This window comes from Diabrotica virgifera, chromosome 1 (assembly GCF_917563875.1).
Source record: "Diabrotica virgifera virgifera chromosome 1, PGI_DIABVI_V3a".
NCBI lineage: Eukaryota > Metazoa > Arthropoda > Insecta > Coleoptera > Chrysomelidae > Diabrotica > Diabrotica virgifera.
Window position 1 is genome coordinate 128837275 of NC_065443.1, and position 19097 is coordinate 128856371.

The 19097-nt window shown below is 32.8% G+C and overlaps 1 protein-coding gene across 3 annotated transcripts in view; it reads left to right on the plus strand.

The window, feature by feature from the left end:
- The first annotated feature begins 16495 nt into the window (after positions 1 to 16495).
- LOC114332025 (zinc finger protein ztf-16) overlaps positions 16496 to 19097 on the plus strand; it is a 43219-nt gene continuing 40617 nt past the window's right edge. The window contains exon 1 of one of the 3 annotated variants that reach the window (XM_028281725.2): positions 16496 to 16808. The gene's annotated coding sequence lies outside the window, so the exon portion shown is untranslated. The other 2 variants (XM_028281728.2, XM_028281726.2) reach the window with 2 other exon arrangements.

Here is a 19097-nt window from a genome sequence, read left to right on the forward strand (position 1 = left end):
ATTTTATCGACAGTTTATCATAAAATGATCCACGCTTTTCAGGACAATAAAAATGAGGTAAAGAAGCAATAAATTAGGGTTTGGTATTAGCTTAAGGGTCATAAATATCAAATTTCGAGAGAAATTTCGCTATTTTACGTTGCTTTGAATCCCGTATTCAGTTCATATCCTTTTCTGTTATATTTTTCTATTTCACTTGGCCTCCCGTTCCAACAGGGGCGTAACAGAGGCCCCCGCAGCGTGAAGCTTGCGGGGGGGGGCCGATCGAGCAGGGCCCCCCATCTTGTCGTCTGATATTATGTAAAAATCTGTTATAGGTATATGATTTTACTTTGTGGGTTTAAATTTAAAAACGTAAATTTCTAAATAGGCATATTCGGCAAGTGAATCATCTCATATCTAGAAAAATATTTTCCGGTCTCACTAACTTTTATGGGTGGCGACAATAAACTATAATGCTTTGTACGTGACTATTCAAAGATTTGAGAATTGCAATTTGCCTAATTTTAGAACAATATTTCTAAATCTAGAAATGGGTTTTCTCTTTAATCTTTACCTACGTTTTAGTATTTCGATACGATTATCCAGAGGCGTAACAGAGGCGCCTTGCAGGATGAAGGTTACGGGGGGCCCCAATATGTCAAGTGCCCCATCTTGTTGTCTAATATATGTAAAAATGTGTTGTTATATTATTTGCATACATACATTTTTTTAAGAAGTGCAGTATTGAAAATGAAGTTGTCCATCCGAATTAATAAAATTGTAGATATATTGGCTGATAGTAGATAGTGCACAAAGAAAGTTGTTCATCTCATAGAATAATACTTATGTAACCATTTAGTAATCTTTGTTCTATTTTATTCTATACCAATAAAGATGAAAAATGTAAGTCGTCATAAACAATGCATGATTACACCAATGCTCAGTAAATGAGAGTTTTGGAGTGAAATTATCAGCGTCGCGACGGACGTATTTGCTTGACAATTTGGATTTAGGTTCTAGTTACACTCCACTTCAAAGTTGGATTTATGCCGTTGGTTGCTTTTACTTCGAGGGTGGCACCCCTCCTTGGGGTGAAAAACATACGTTTAAAATAATCCCGGAAATGTATAAATTGACTAATTATAAGCAACTTTTGTTCTATAGAGTTTCTTTTTCTATGTTAATACTTTTCAAGTCATTTGCGAGTGAAAATGTTTATTTTTCAACAAAAAAAAAACAATGTTTTCAGACGGGTTTTTCGTAAATAACTCAAAAAAAGTATTTATCGAATTAAATATTAGATATCGAAGAAATATTTGTAGCAAAAATGTAGCTTATAAGATATAAAAAATGGTGTACTTATTCATGAAGTCTATCGACACAATAAAAGCACAGTTGAAACTCATGAAAAATTATTCTTATTCGTCCAATTCCAAATCGAATATTTCAACCTGAAATAACCAAAACATGAAGCAATTTTCGGGGAAAACTAATTAAAACTTTTTTTAAATGTTTCAAAAAAGCTTTATTTTTATTTTTTTATAAGTTTCTAGCATCAAAACTATACGAACTACGCTCAAAATAAAGTTTTTGTTAAACCCTTTTTGTTAAAAAAAAAATCGTCAAAATCTGCCCCTATTTCGCACCCCAAATAAAATTTTTTATAACGCTTTACCATTTACTTTAAATATTTATTGTTTATATGATCTGTAAGTTTGACTGGTTCGAAGTTCTTATTTTTGAAAAAAATTTGATTTCATAGTAAAAACAGTTTTTTTATTTTGGAAAATGCCTTTTTTCGAAATAACTTAAAAACTATTAGTGATACGAAAAATCTCAAAGAGTAAAGAAATGTAGGTCATGCTTTTATAAATATTTTGGATTTTTTTGTTTTTCTGTAAGACAAAAATTGGTTAAGATATCGCTGTTTAAAATTTGCATATACTCGTGATTAGTGACTCGTTCAAGCCCTTTAACTATAACCCTTTTAAAAATAAGCACTTTGAATCGGTGAAACTTACAGGTCATATAAAAAAATTAGGTAATTTGTAAGGCGATAATGATTAGTTTCATTTGGGGTGCTAAATAGGGGGAGATTTTCACAAATTTTTTTTACCAAAAAATGGGATTAACTGTATTTTTAGCGTAACTGGCTTAGTTTTGTTGCTAGAAACTTTTGTAAAAAATAAAGCTTATTTTAAACACTTTAAAAAAGTTCTGAGTTTCCCTGAAAAGTATTTCATTTTTTGGTTATTTCACGTTGAAATATTCGATTTGGTATTTGACGAATAAGAAAAACTTTTCAAGAGCTACAACTTTTCTTTTACTCAGTCGATAGACTTCATTTTTGTTAACAATATTCTTTTCGATGGAATACTTGCTCTTTGAACTATTTGCGAAACATCGACTAAAAACGTGGTTTCTTTGTTGAACAATAAACATTTTTACTCATAAATAACTCGAAAAGTCTTGAGTTGACCACTTCGGTGGTGACACTGAAAATTACACGGTATCGTCATATTTTACGTTGATTTACTGGTCTGTAACACATAATTATAGGTATTTGTTACACATGTCGCATTTAGTAATTTTTTAAAGGAGGCCCCATTTCCAATTCTGCGGGAGGGCCCCGACGGAGTTTGTTACGCCACTGCGTTCCAACGTTCCGTAGGAGTTCTTTTTTAGACATGTTTAATAACAGAATCCATCTTTATTTTCTGTGGTAGTTGAGAAGGCAATACCTGGCAATATAAAAGAAGTTTTGGGATCTAATTGTAATTTTAAAACCCCATTTAATCATACCCTTTAATTTATTTATAATAATTAAACTGATTTGATATACTTACCATCTCTAAGCAAAGACACTCAATACCTGACAATATCAAAGAAATTTTAGTATTTAATTGTAATTTTAACACCCCTTTTAATTATATCTTTTAGTTTATTTATATAAATTAATAGTTAATTATATAATTAAACTAAGCTTCATACATAAAACAGTAATATGCTATTAATAATAAAAAAGCAAATAAAAGCTTCAAAATCGATTGTAGGTATATTGGGCTGTCTATTGTTTGTTGCCCATCTTGAGGTTGGCCATTCTTTTTGATTTTTTTTATCATCAGCAATAGCCATTCCATCCATCGTCGTATGTAAGCCTCCCTTAGATGTAACAATTCATTTCTGTTAGCTGTTTTTGCATCCATTCGTGACCAGCAATTCGTGACCAGTTATCAGTCGATCTGGCTTGAGGTCTGCTCTATTTCTCCTACCTATCCTTGTTCAATTGAATTCCCTTCGTCTTACGGTTGTCTTCCATTCTTTCTATGTGTCCTGCCCAGTTCTATTTTAACATGGCAAGGTTTTGGAGTACATCTACTTTTGATCAGCTTTAGATTTGATTTCTTAATTGGATTTGCAATCACTGCACTTAAGTTTAAGTTTGAGCATTCTCCGTTCCATAGCTCTCTGAGTCACTTATATGAAGCCCATGTTTCAGTTCCATATGTCAGAACCGGCAATGCATACTGATCGAAGGTTTTTGCCTTAAAAGTATTTGGTAAGTTTGATTTAAATACTGTTTGTAATCGACCAAATGCTGCCCATACTACAGAATAGCTTCAATTTAAATCAGCCTAAATTAAGCTTTGACTGTTCGATTTTTTTGTCCTAAGTAGGTATATCAGAAAACTGCAATATCTGGGACATGTTTTGAGGGGGAAGCGTTATAACTTGTTACAATTAATAATACAAGGAAGAATACAGGGTAGAAGAAGTCGCGGAAGAAGACGCATCTCCTGGTTAAACAATTTACGCATCTCCTGGTTAAACAATTTGAGAGCTTGGTTTAATTGCACTTCTGCTGATCTCTTTAGAGCAGCGGTATCGAAAGTGCGAATTGCCGTGATGGTTGCCAACCTTCTTAGAGGAGATGCCACATGAAGAAGAAGAAGAAGAAGAAGGTATATCAGCCCTTTCTATATTACTTATTATTGTCCAGAGTTATATTCTGTCATATCTAGAGATTCGTTGGTTACATATTTAGTTTTTGCTAGATTTATTTTTAATCCCATTTTTTTTTCATTTTATATTTAGGTCTAATAACATTTCCTGCAATTCTTCTCTGCCTTTTGATATTAGCGCAACATCATCTGCAAATCTCAGATGGTTTAGGTTTTCGTCGATTTCGTCACTCCTTGATTTGGCTATTCCCAACTTCGAAATATATCTTCTAGAGCTAAAGTAGGTAAATAGTTTCGGTGACATGGAATCCCCTTGTCTAACCCCTTCCTGTAGTTTTATCTTCTCTGGTTTTTGTTCCGTTTTTATTTGCGCTGTTGCATTGCCATATAATATACTTAATGATTTTTTTATGGAGTCAAATGCTCTTTCGTAATCTACCATAGTTATCCAGAATGTTATATTGTATATTGTATTCCTTTGATTTTTCGAACAGTGCTCTTAGTACTTGTATATGATCTATGGTGCTATAACCTTTCCTAAATCCTGACTGTTCCCGATGCTGATCACTATCCAGTTTATTTGTTACTCACAATGTAATTATCTTCACAAACAGACAGAAAAATATATGTACCATATTTTTCTAATTTATATTTATTTCCCTTGTTAAATAACAATTAGTCCATTCTTTCACGGTTTTTGCTCTAAATTTTAAAGAACCGCTTGGATTGACATGAAATTTGGCAAACATATAGCTTACATGTCAAAGAAAAAAAGTGATATTGTGCCGATGTGTGCTTTTGCCCTGGGGGTGACTTTCACCCCCTGTTGGGGGTGAAAAAATATATGTCCAAAATAAGTCCGGAAATGGGTAAACTGACTAATTTTAAGTAACTTTTGTTCTATAGAGCTTTTTCGCCAAGTCAACACTTTTCGAGTTATTTGCGAGTGAATATGTTCATTTTTCAACAAAATAACCACATTTTTAGACGCTTTTTCGCAAATAACTCAAAAAGTAAGTATTTTGTCGAAAAAAACGTTCTGAGCAAAAATATAGCTTATAAAAAAGTAAAAAAAATGATGTACACGTTCGGTCTCTGGATCTCGTAGAACCAGAGTTATAGCCAATGAAAAATAGATTCATATTCACCAAATTTCAAATAGAATAATTCGACGTGAAATATCCAAAAAATTAAGCACTTTTTGGGGAAAACCCATTATAACTTTTTTATAGTGTTTAAAAAAACTTTATTTTTGTTTCTACAAAAAGTTTCTAGCATTAAAGTTAAGCAAGTTACGCTCAAAATAAAGTCGGTCCCTTTTGTTTTTTCAAAAAAAAAATCGGGAAAACCACCCTCTAATTAGCAACTTAAATGAAATTAATCGTTACCGCTCCACAAATTATTTTACTTATGTTGTGTTTATATGATCTGTAAGTTTCATCGATTCAAAGTGCTTATTTTTGAAAAAATTTGGTTTCAAAATAAAATTTTTAAAAATTTAAATTTTGAAAAATATGCTTTTTTTCAAAATAACTTAAAAATGGTTAGAGATACCAAAAATCTCGAAAAACAAAAAAAGTCAGATTTGCTTTTCTCAATAGGTATCATGTATTTTTTTGTTTTTCTGTTAGACAAAAATTGATTAAGATTTGGTGTTTCTAAATTTGCATACATGCGTGATCAGTGACTCGTTCAACCCATTTTAACTACAGCCCTTTCAATAATAAGGACTTTGAACCGATGAAACTTACAGATCATATAAACAATATATACACGAGTCAAGAAACGACAAAAGTCGTAACGATTAAGTTCATTTAAGATACTAATTAGGGGGGGATTTTCTCGATTTTTTACCAAAACGAAAAGGGCCTAACTTTATTTTGAGCGTAACTTGTTTAATTTTGATGCTAGAAATTTTTTTTATAAAACAAAAATAAAGCTTTTTTTTAAACACTTTAAATAAGTTGTAATGAGTTTTCCCCGAAAGGTGCTTCATTTTTGGTTATTTCACGTTAAAGTATTCCATTTGGAATTTGACGAATATGAACCTATATTTTATTAGCTATAACTCTGCTTTTACTAGGTGTAGAGACGTGATATATACACCATTCTTTAAAAAAATTTACAGGCTATATTTTTACTAAGAATGTTTTTTCGACAAAATACTTACTATTTGATTTATTTGCGAAAACCGTCTAAAAGCATGGTTATTTTGTTGAAAAAATGAACATATTCACTGCCAAATAACTCGAAAAGTATTGACTTAGTGAAAAAACTCTATAGAACAAAAGTTACTTAAAATTAGCCAGTTTATCCATTTCCTGACTTTCTTTGGACGAATATTTTTTCACCTCCAAGAGGGGGTGAAAACCACCCCCAGGGCAAAAGCACATATCGGCACACTATCACTTTTTTTCTTTGACTTGTTAGCTATGTGTATGCCAAATTTCATGTCAATCCAAGCGGTTCTTTAAAATTTAGAGATTTTGCAATATTTTACCGTTAAAGAACGAACTAAATATTATAAGAGTATTTAAAAAGGCAAGTTTTTCTTGATATTTAGGTACTATGTATATTGTTATTTTTGTTACAAAGTTTAAAATTTTCGGTAGCTTTTTTACTTTCTTTCTGTTTCCATGCATTTTATAAACAAGTCAACTGTAGATGTATTTTGCGCCCATGCTTAAGTATTAAAGAGCAAATTTATATTAGCCAATTATCTATATTTTAATACGTGCATAATCTCCAGCCTCCAATCTTCCGCTTAATTTAGCATCGCGTCTTATTTTAAACGCATTTGCACGCTCTCAACGGATTGACAGATCGCATATATCAAATCTGTTTTTAGAATTTTATTCAACTATTTTCAGATATCCAAAAGGATAAGGTTTCTGGCAACATCTTAATGAACTTTTTAAATTTAATTCAAAACATAAAGTCACATGACTTGCATTAGGCATGAATGAACTCCCACTCGGCCATTTGGCAAAGCCAGATCTTGGGATATTTGGCATTAGAAGCAAATTTTGATGATGGGACTAAATATACATTCTGAGGTGCAGCTGGTAGCTGTAGTTTCTGTTTATTTTGGTACCTGACATTATTTACACCTTGCACGAAGAATTTAATTAAGAATGTTCCGCAAATAATTGGAAGCTATTTATAAAAATATCTTTTAAATTATATAACCTGTCTTATAGTCAATAATCAGGATCATATCTAATTTATACTATAAGCAGCGAGTAAAAGTACGTGTTAACGAACAGCTGTCAGAGGAAATTGAAATTAGACGGGGAGTGAGACAGGGATGCATATTGTCGCCAGTTCTTTTTAATGCCTACCCGGAAGAAATCCTAAAGGAAATCCTCTTGAGGGTGAAACAACTGGAATAAAGGTGAACGGAGACATTAACTTTAACGGAGACATTAACGTTAACGGAGACGTTAACAACATTAGATATGCGGATGACACTGTCATCTTAGCCGCAAATATTGAAGATCTTCAGAGACTGGTGAACATTCAAACATACTTGCTGTGTTTCAGCATTTAAATGCATTCGAATCTTCTTTACGGGCACTTTTTTTTTAGTAATTACATTCACATTAGCACTGGCAATTTCTACATTATCAGCGTTATCGTACGCGATATTTACATTATCCTACGGGCGCGACATCACTATTCACATTAATTAAATTACAATAATCAACACTTTACACTCTCCAAACGAAATACTAAACCAATATTCAAAATAATTACAGCAAACAAAACACTCGAATCACTACACTGCTACCGAACTAAAACTACTATCGTTTTGCACGAAACTTGTGAATCGATGGGAGGTCTGGGCGTAAAAACACAGATGAGTTCAAAGGGCCGCTTCTTAAACGTTTGAACTAATATCTTTATTTGAAGAATATCATATTTCACAGGCTTAAAGTTATTCCACAATATGTTTTACTTGGACAATATGAGCAGCAAACTTCTATGCATCTTTTTCAAAGTCCCAAAATTGCCATTCTCAGCAAAATTAAGTTTTTTTGTATTATTTTTGGAGAATCAATGACATTTTCGTGTCTGACTGGAAAAAAAGACCAAAAAATCGTATTGATTCATTCATCATCTTCATCAATCACCCCTGATTTGTCCATTGTTGAACATAGGCCTCCTCCAGATATTTTCATCTTCTTCTGTTTTGCATCTCTTCTATCCAGTTAGTCACATTTCTTTTGAGGTCATCGGTCCATCGCGTTAGGGGTCTTTCTCAGCTTCGCTTGTCTGCCCGTGGTCTCCATTTAAGCAATTTTTTTGTACATCTGTCGTCTTTCATTCTTGCATGTCGTCTTTCGTCTCCATTTTTGCCTTATAATACCTACGTTCGGTAATATCTACAACTCCAGTTTGCCTAAGAACCAGGGGCGTCATTTGAGTGTGGCATTTGCCCCCCCCCCTGACCCTGAAAATGACTGAAATTTACAAAAAATAGATCAATTTTGTATTATGTTTGCATATATAATGTATTGTATATATAATGCTTGCCCCCCCCCTATCAAAATTTCAAATGACGCTCCTGCTGAGAACTAACTCGTTTCTTGCTCTATACTCGGATCTACGGGGAGGGAAAATGGGAAAATTCTCCCCCCTAACAAGGTCCAAATTTAAAGAAAAAAATTGTTGAAACATAAAAATATGTTAGCTGATATGAAAATTGGAAAAGATATTATCAGTAGTAATTGCACAAGAGCTCTGAAATTATTGAATTTTTCCCGAGTGACACTTTGACAGTTTTAATTTCACGAGCCGAAGGCGAGTGAAATTATGTCAAAGTGTCACGAGAGCAAAAACTCTATATTAATTTCAGAGGTCGAGTGCAATTTGTTGCGATTATTTCATGAATAAAACTGTTCAAAACCAAAATTTTATTGTAATTTATTTATGTAAGTACCATTAAACACACAGTTTTTATAAATATTTGACGATTGAAAGTCATCACTTTTATAATTTTTAAAACATTAATTGTCATTAATGTCACTGAATGTATTTTTTCGTAGCAACGAAGGGCATCTGACGTAATATACTTCACGACGGGAGATTATCAAAAATTATCGATTTAATTCAGATTTCTGTAGCTTTCTATTGGTCAGAATCTCCGATGAATGGAATAATCACTATAATTAAGCGAAACCGTCTGCAGTGGGCAGGACATGTAGACAGGGCCCCTGAATCGAACATGACAAAAAAGATTCTAACAGCGCAACCCGTGGGTGATCAAAGCTGAGGTGGATGGACGGGGTAACACAAGATGCCGAGAAGATCGGAGTCGGCAACTGGAAAATGCAAGCAAGGGACAGAGCAGAATGGCGTAGAAAGCTTGAGAAGGTCGAGGCCCTCTAAGGGCTGTAGCACCAAGATGATGATGATGATGATGATATGAAAATTAAATCACAGACAGACAAGTTCAACCCAATAAACCAATAAACAGGCTAGTTTGAAAAATTATGGAACTTAATGCATATACGTTTTTGGTTTATCTTTTTTGTCTTTTGGTTGGTGTTTCATTAAAAGTTCCCCCGTTCCCCCCACCCCCTTTAAGGAAATTTCCCCTCCCAATGCAAATATCTATATCCGCCACTGACTCTCTTCTCTGAACTCTTCATGAAGAAATTTTCTTAAGCTTATTCCAATCATTGATCTCTCCATCTTTTGTTGTGTTCTTGTCATTTTTCAGCTGATGTTTTGTGAGAGTTACGGTTTCTGCTCCGTATGTGAGGACTGGTAGAGTGCACTGGTTAAAAGCTTTCCTTTTTAACTGGATTGGCATATTTTGGTTTTAAATACGTCTCTCATTTTTCCGAATGAAGCCCAACCTAAACCTAAACCTATTGATTCAATACCTTACATTAAAATCTCGGACTTTACAAATGTATAATTTTTCCATCACTACTATTATAGAGTACTTAGGTACCTACAACAATTTACTACATATTTTACTAAAACTTAATTCTTTTTAAATGTGTCATTAGGATTATAGGCTTTAAAACGCCTGAGAGAATCTTTTTAAATAGGTACTAACCTATTAGATCTTATTAATGTCAGCTAGCTACTTAAATTTTACACTAACCCAAAAAGAAATTATTTATTATCCTTAAATTAAGCAAAAAATATCCACTTGACTTCCTATTATTTGACTACAAAGAACAACAGGTATTTGTTTTCGTCCCTTTCGTCGCATTACTTGTAATATCTATACCTCTAACAACCACCAAACACTCTTTTGTTATCATACGAGTCGACTACCACCCATGGTGCCAAGACAAAAGAATCCCTTTTTGACCACAAAGTGTATTTCTACCTTGGCGTCTGACGCCGACTTGCTACAATTCCAGTTAGGACTAGGGACAGGTGATAGGCAACACAATATGCACTTCGCCCACTATTTCAATGCTTACACAACTTATATCCCAGTCCTGTGTAAAGGTGGGAGTAACAGTTACCGATTTTACTGGAATTTGTTATTCAGTTTATAGATACTTAAAAAAATAATGTAATAACCCTCAATACCTCAATCAACGGTAATAGGTATCAAGAAAAATAAATACTTAAGCAATATTTTCTAATAAATAAATATTCAGTTACGGACATAATAATACTTTAAATGCATGTTATTTTACTTCCTTTTTAGATAACATTCTACATTGATAGGAGCTTTTGTATTACAGAGATATTACATACGTATTACAATTACAGAGACATGACGAACTAGCTATGAAGAAGTGATACCTAAATGTAGATGCGTAAAGATCTATAAATGAAATCGTCCCAAATCCCAAATCAGTGACGAAATGAAACACCAACCAAAAGACACAAAGAACACAAACCCAATTACATAAAAGACATAAACAATAACTTATCTGCATTAAGTTCCCTTAACCCCTTAATTTTACCCACTAGCTGGTTTATTTGGTTGAATTTGGCTATCGATGGTTTAAGTTTCATGTCAACTAATATATTTTTTATTCAACAATATTTTTCTAATTTGGACCTTGTTGGGAGGGAAGGAATTTCCCATTTCCTCCCAACCTTAGATTCCACCACTGCGCAAAATACAGAGATAATAATAATCATTGACTTCCCTTGTTTTTTGCCTTTATCCTTATGAGCGGTCGCCTTCCCTAACTATATTTTTTCCATTTCAAGTTTGATACTCGATCATACCAATATCTATTCATTTAAGAGATATGTAAAGAACCGGCTATTGAGTTCTAATGTCTTACTAAATGTAACGAACCTGCTATAGTGTTCTAAATTCTTACAAAAAAATTAAAAAATCCATTTAGCTTACGGCTTCCGAAGTCCTCAACAGGTACACGAATCTGTTGCAGTCCCCTGGAGATACACCACCTGCAGCATCCGTCACGGTCCCCAGGTTCCGGCTAGGCTCCTCGCATATATTGTTCCAAATTCCAATCCTACATTCTATATTATTTTACGCGCTACCTCTCACCCCAGACATTGTTACTATGCGAACTTGTGGTTTTTTGCACAGCGATCACTATCGGAAAATTCTCTGCACCACGATCACGATTCTGCCGCAAGGAAAAAAACTAAAATCTCACTTCCCGCGCAAGGAATAAAATTAAAATCTTCCTTCCTCTATGACTGTTGATCGATCACTCCCTTCCAAACCGAAAAAAAAAACGTTAAAACAATTCTTCGAATCTGTTCATATCGTTTATTAATAATTTTAAAATTGCAAGAAAAATAAGCCCATTAATTTTTATCATCATTCCCAGACGAAAATTTGTGACCGCACGTAATTAGTTTTCGAGGGTTCATGTGTCATTGCCGGGTCGTAAAATCCACAGGCGTTACAGATGCCCTGCTTAAGATTCTCTCACCAGATCATATATTGTTTTCCTCTCCCCCTTTTTCCAAAAATTGCAATTCAGCAACTCCTGGTATTAAATGCTTACCTCATTCGATGATTACCTGGTAAGTTGAACATGCCCCAATCTTCTTAATTTATACTTTATCATTTTGGAATTACACTGCCATACAGTATAGCTTGCTTATATGTATCACAGTTTTATAGAATTTTCCTTTAAGTTACATTTAAATATTATTTCTGCAATTCTACCCATTACAAAGTTTCATCTTATTTGTAATGTGACTCTGTAAAGAATATTTGCTTCGCCGGCCCTGATGGATGACTAAAGGAAATAAGATGTTCTGACAAACAGCATAGAGGCCGAATATGGGTGAACTGAAGTATTTAATTAGTCAGTCGATTATACTATTTCGTGATATACAGATATGTGTACCTAGATATTAAAATAAATGTATTTAAGTATGAATTTGCCTTTAAAATATTTAACAACTCCATCTTTAAATAAACATTTTTGATAATTAAGTATTTTCTATGGGAAATAAGCCACAATTTTACTAAAAAATGAATTTATTAACGTTTCGAAGCCCAAATCGGGTTTCGTTGTCAAAATACAAAATACTATTAAAATAAACAAAAATGTTGTTGCTAAGAAAAAAAATTCTTCTAATAATTTATTTAATCTGACTCATTTATATTGGTAATTCAGACGTATATTATACATTTTAAAGTAGAAGACTTTAAAATGATATCGCCAATATTTATGAGTTGCATATATAAATAGCTTCAGAACAACAAACATTTTTGATACTCTTTTTTTATCCTACTTGTTCTTAGGCTTGTCTTCACTGTTCATGTCCTTGCTCTAAATATCCTTCAGTATTTTCTATTGAAGTATTTACTAACATTTAACACTACATCATCATCCTCACATTAAAGATCAGGGAAAAATAGCCTATAAAGAGATTTATAGCCTAGTTTTATTATGTTATCATAACCTGATAAAACCAGGCTATACAATTTTCCCCGAATTTTTAGAATAATCCTTTTTGAGAACGATTTCTGGAATGGAAATCAAAACGCCAAACATTAGTTAATTAAAAATGTCATTTTCATTACAACAATAATTATGACTCAATTCCATTGAAACATAATACTTCTTCCTTATTCTTAGCCTTCTATCGTCCACGTTTGGACATAGGCCTCTCCCAACTCCTTCCATCGGTCTCTATCCATAATACTTAAATCTCTAGAAAACTTATTTTATGCTTTCTCCAGATAAATGAATATAATGTAAGTGTTTGCTTCTTTATTCCTCTATTTTTTCATTTACATCTGCTTTAATGAAAATAGCAATTTGTTGATGTGAATTTCATAAGTGCAAACTGATTTTTGGATATTTCAGTTTCTTTAATATCTTTCTATTTATTACTGTCTCTCATATTTTATGACACTGTAATTTGTGAATGCTCAAACCTGTTTGGAGGTCTGGCCAATATATATTACAAAGACAAAGATCCGAATATTCCAGTGAAATGTCGTGTCTGTTCTACTCTATGGATTTGAAACTTTTAAATTGACAAAAACTCTTACAAACTGCAGGCCTTTTTATTAACAAACGACTACAAAGAATTGTTCGTATTTTCTAGCCTAACATCATCAGAAATGAAGATCTGACCGAACAGAAGAGGGTAGAAAATGATAAACAGTTCAGAAAGGGGTTGTTTCGGTCACAAACTTCGAAAAAATAGCTTTAATATTGCAAAGACGGCCCTAGAGTGGAATCCCCAAGGAAAAAGAAAAAGAGGTCGCCCAGCACAAACTTGGATAAGATCAATCATGGACGAGATAATAGGTCAAGGAAAGTCTTGAAATGAGGTTCAACACAAAACAGAACTCGATGACGCGTTTTCACCGAATCTCTATACTCCACGTAAGGGTTCAAGAACCTTCCCCTGGACCTTCCTCTTTTTCGTCTTCCTATTGGCTTCCATTGTAATATTTTCTTTGTTGTTTTTGCATCTTCTTGTCTTTTGACATGTCCCAGCCATGACAGTCTTTGAGTTTTCACAAATTTTACGGTATCGTAGACCCTTCATTTAATTAATAATTAATTTCGTCGTTTCTCCTGATTCTCCATGTGCTGTGTTCCTCTTACACTGAACCGTATACTTTTCTCAGTAAGTATCTTTCTCTCGAATGTCTTAAGTTGCGCTTTATATAATCATGTTATTATAATTTTCTAATAAATAGTTTATTGTTACTCTTTTAGACCTATTATCCTTAGAAAGTGGTGGATACCCTTAACATTATATTAGTCCGTTCTTTAACGGTAAAATATTGCAAAACCTCTAAATTTTAAACAACCGCTTGGATTGACATGAAATTTGGCATACACATAGCTAATAAGTCAAAGAAAACAAGTGATATTGTGCCGATATGTGCTTTTGCCCTGGGGGTGGTTTTCACCCCCTTTTGGGGGTAAAAAAATATTCGTCCAAAGAAAGTCAGGAAATGGATAAACTGGCTAATTTTAAGTAACTTTTGTTCTATAGAGTTTTTCACTAAGTCAATACTTTTCGAGTTATTTGGCAGTGAATATGTTCATTTTTTCAACAAAATAACCACGCTTTTAGACGGTTTTTCGCAAATAACTCAAATAATAAGAATTTTGTCGAAAAAACATTCTTAGCAAAATTATAGCCTGTAAAAAATTTAAAAAAATGGTGTATATACCTCGTCTCTACATCTAGTAAAAGTAGAGTTATAGCTAATGAAAAATAGGTTCATATTCGTCAAATTCCAAATGGAATACTTTAATGTGAAATAACCAAAAATGAAGCACATTTCGGGGAAAACTCATTAAAACTTATTTAAAGTGTTTAAAAAAGCTTCATTTTTGTTTTATAAAAAAAATTTCTAGCATCAAAATTAAACAAGTTACGCTCAAAATAAAGTAGTCCCTTTTGGTTTTGGTAAAAAAATCGAGAAAATCACCCCCTAATTAGTATCTTAAATAAACTTAATCGTTACGACTTCACAAGTTTCTTGACTCATGTATATATTGTTTATATGATCTGTAAGTTTCATCGTTTCAAAGTCCTTATTATTGAAAGGGCTGTAGTTAAAAGGGTTGAACGAGTCACTGATCACGAATGTATGCAAATTTAGAAACACAAAATCTTAATCAATTTTTGTCTAACAGAAAAACAAAAAAATACATGATATTCAGAAAAGCAAATCTGACTTTCTTTCTTTTTCGAGATTTTTGGTATCTCTAACAATTTTTAAGTTATTTTGAAAAAAGCATATTTTTCAAAATTTAAATTTTTAAAAATTTTACTTTGAAACCAAATTTTTTCAAAAATAAGCACTTTGAATCGATGAAACTTACAGATCATATAAACACAACATAAGTAAAATAATTTGTGGAGCGGTAACGATTAATTTCATTTAAGTTACTAGGGAGCGTTCAAGTATTACGTAACGCGATTTTTGAAGATTTTTGACCCCCTCCCCCCCTACGTAACGCACTGTAATGGGCGTTTAACTATTACGTAACGCAATTTTTGAAGATTTTTGACCCCCCCCCCAACCTGCGTTACGTAATACTTAAACGGTCCCTAATTAGTGGGTGGTCATTCCGATTTTTTTTTGCAAAAACAAAAGGGACCAACTTTTTTTTGAGCGTAACTTGCTGAAATTTAATGCTAGAAACTATTTGTAAAAACAGAAATAAAGCTTTTTTTAAACACTTAAGTTATAATGGGTTTTCCCCAAAAAGTGCTTAATTTGTTGGATATTTCACGTCGAAATATGCTATTTGAAATTTGGTAAATATGAATCTATTTTTCATTGGCTATAACTCTGGTTCTACGAGATCCAGAGACCTAACGCGTACACCATTTTTTTTACTTTTATGGGCTATATTTTTGCTAAGAACGTTTTTTTCGACAAAATACTTACTTTTTGAGTTTTTTGCAAAAAACCGTCTAATAATGTGGTTATTTTGTTGAAAAATGAGCATATTCACTCGCAAATAACTCGAAAAGTGTTGACTTGGTGAAAAAGCTCTATAAAACAAAAGTTACTTAAAATTAGTCAGTTTATCCATTTCCAGACTTATTTTGGACATATATTTTTTCACCCCCAACAGGGGGTGAAAGTCACCCCCAGGGTAAAAGCACACATCGGCACAATATCACTTTTTTTCTTTGACATGTAAGCTATACGTATGCCAAATTTCATGTCAATCCAAGCGGTTCTTTAAAATTTAGAGCAAAAACCGTGAAAGCATGGACTATATGGTTTTTGTCGGAAAAACCATTCATCCATATTTTTATTTTAATGGAGCTACTTAAAATATTATGTTTCATCACGTACAGTTATTATACTGCTTCATCATGAACTTTTTAAAAATTATTTAATTAGGAGGTACATATATATTATTTATATAGAAAATAATAAAAATTTCATAATCAACAGGGAAAGTCCATATTGGGTTTTACATATCCGGAAGTAACAGTTACTTTTAAAACTATCGGCGCCATCTCTATGAAATATCTGCGGTAATATGGGACAGGACAGGATCGACGTTGCTTATCTACTCATCCGTCATCCGTTTGTTTTGGCTTAGTGATAAATTGTGTATTTACGTTTAATCGAAAATAATTGCAATTGAGTTCGAGTATGATGTAATTTACGACTAAATGCCTCAAATTGTAAATAAATATTAACATATAGTATTACATGTGATTTGCCTGTAGCTAGAAATGAGTACTTTAGGCATTATTTATTTGGGAATGGAGTATCTTTATGCAGATTCCCGTTGTCAGTTTCGGCGCGTTCGGCTCTGTTCGACCAACATTCCCACTTCCTCGGCAGGTCAAACCTGGAATGGATGAAAAGCGGTCAACGAAGTGTACAGGTGTTTTTAAATGTTACTTTATTTTATGGTGTAGTGAATTTTTACAATCATATACGTAAGTCATCTTTTTTTCCTCAATTTATGGGTCAAACTAGTTTTACAAAGTTTGCAGGTTATGTATACTAACTATGATACTTTGAAAATTGTTGATATCTAGTGCATAAAATGTGGAATGAGTGCAGTGGCAGTGAATGAGTACTTATTGGGACTCGGGCCTCGTTCCCAAATATAACGTTACTTTTGTAAGTAGTACTGTCGACGTGTTCTCATGGATAGTACGGTACTCGCAACATACTTTTGATTTTCGCAATTTTTCGAGGGTTCCTACAGTAAAATTGCGTTGTAAAATTAGTTTATTGGTTTGTTATTATTTTGTTTGTGATGTAATAGTACCGACTATCACGTATTTACCAGAGAAATAATTGGGTTGCGATTTCTAGTGATTTTGCAATTAGTAACCTATTTTTTCCTTTGGTCATTGCCCTTGGAGAATAACAATATCCCGTATGCTTCTGTAAGTTAACACATTTATTTTTATTTTAATATATCCACTAGTTTCTACATTTATGATTTATCTAATTTACTTAGGAATTGTTACACTCAACATTAAGATTTTTGTTTTGGGTTCTAGAAGTGATTTTAAAGTACTGATATAGAGGATGTTTGTAAGATGGTATTTATTATATTAATAAATAAGTAGGAAGTTATACTTAACTGGCCCAAATAATAATTTTTCAATTTGTTGATTGGTTTTTAATGTTAATTTGATAAATCATTACCATTCTGAGCCTGCTTTTATTAGCTTGATTGCTTTCAAACTATAATTTCTAAATTGTAACCTAAATTTTTATATTACCCAAGATGTTATGTTATAATGCCTTGATAAATGGTTTGAATTAAGTAATCTCTAGATAACATAAAAGATACCAACATATTTATACCTATCTGTTACTATAAATGTTTTTAAAATAGAATATCTATTATCTTGTAAGAAACAGACTGATATTGATAATAAGCACAAGTTTTAATCTTTTCCATCTTTGCACATGCATATTTAATCACCTGTAAAAATTTTGAAACTGTCTTGTTTTGGTTTGATGATATATTTATGTCTTAACATCAGAGCGACTGCCTTTGTAAGCTTCTTGTCTTCCCCTTGTCTAGATTCTAATTTAATTGTCAATTTGTCATCCCATGCTTTTGATTCTGTGTGTTTCAATATTATGCTTCAATTTGTGTGCACAACAGTCTTTACAATTTTAACAATTTCTGTACAGTAATTCAGATTAGTAAAATAGGTAGAAAAACTGAGAGTAGGCTGTAGTCTAAACATATCACTCAAAATATTGAAACTGCTCTGCATATTATAGATGTAGTTAAATCCAAAAACAATCATTTCAGTAGTTTTCCAACAAATCTCTTTTGTGATGCTTGTTATGTCTTAAATCGTAAACATGATGACGGCCAATGTCTGAATACAGACACAGCATCTAAAGAAGAAAATGCCTGTTAACTAGGTATTCTAAAAAAGGACATTTTGTCATGCATACAAACACCATGTTTTCGTCGGTTGTTCCAGTGGTTTACCTAAGAAAAATCAAATTTATCAATGCTTCATAATAGTTAGCATAGGATACATAGGTTATTCACACAATTTTATTGACGATAAATAATTCAAATTCACTCTAAAGTAAATAATGTCAGAAGAATGATATTAAGAACATTGGGACCCATTTGAGATAATGATGTGTGAAGAATATGGTTCACCCACAAGTTATACCATTATTACAAAGCACCCTCTATAGCAAATTATGCAAAATACAGAAGTTGTGCTGACCTTATAAGAATGGATAATAACAGGAATACCTAGTAGAACGCTTAGTGGAACTATGTTAGGAAGTCGACCAGTAGCAAGACCAAGGAAGAGGTGCTAAAGAGATATTGAGGCTAGATAACTGGAGAAGAGCACCCAAGGAAAGGGATGCTTGGAGGTGGGTGCTGAGGGATGCCACAGCCTGACCTGAGCTGTAGCACCATAGGAGAGATAGAGAAATGCAAAAAAATACAGTATACATAGTGTGACCAACTCCAATTTAGTCGAATTCGGGACAAGACTGAAGAAACTACCTAAAATCCGGGACTTTTCAATGAAAATCGGGCCATTTTTTTTTAAATATAAAACTTTAATATCATCATTTTATTGATTATTTAACATTTTTATGTTGACAAAAATTATTTTGATGGAATGGGTTGTAATGATAATTACACTTTTGTTTATTGACTTCTTTTTGTTTTTGACGTTTCGACTTTCAAGCCGGGAATCGTTCTCAAAAAACGAAAAATT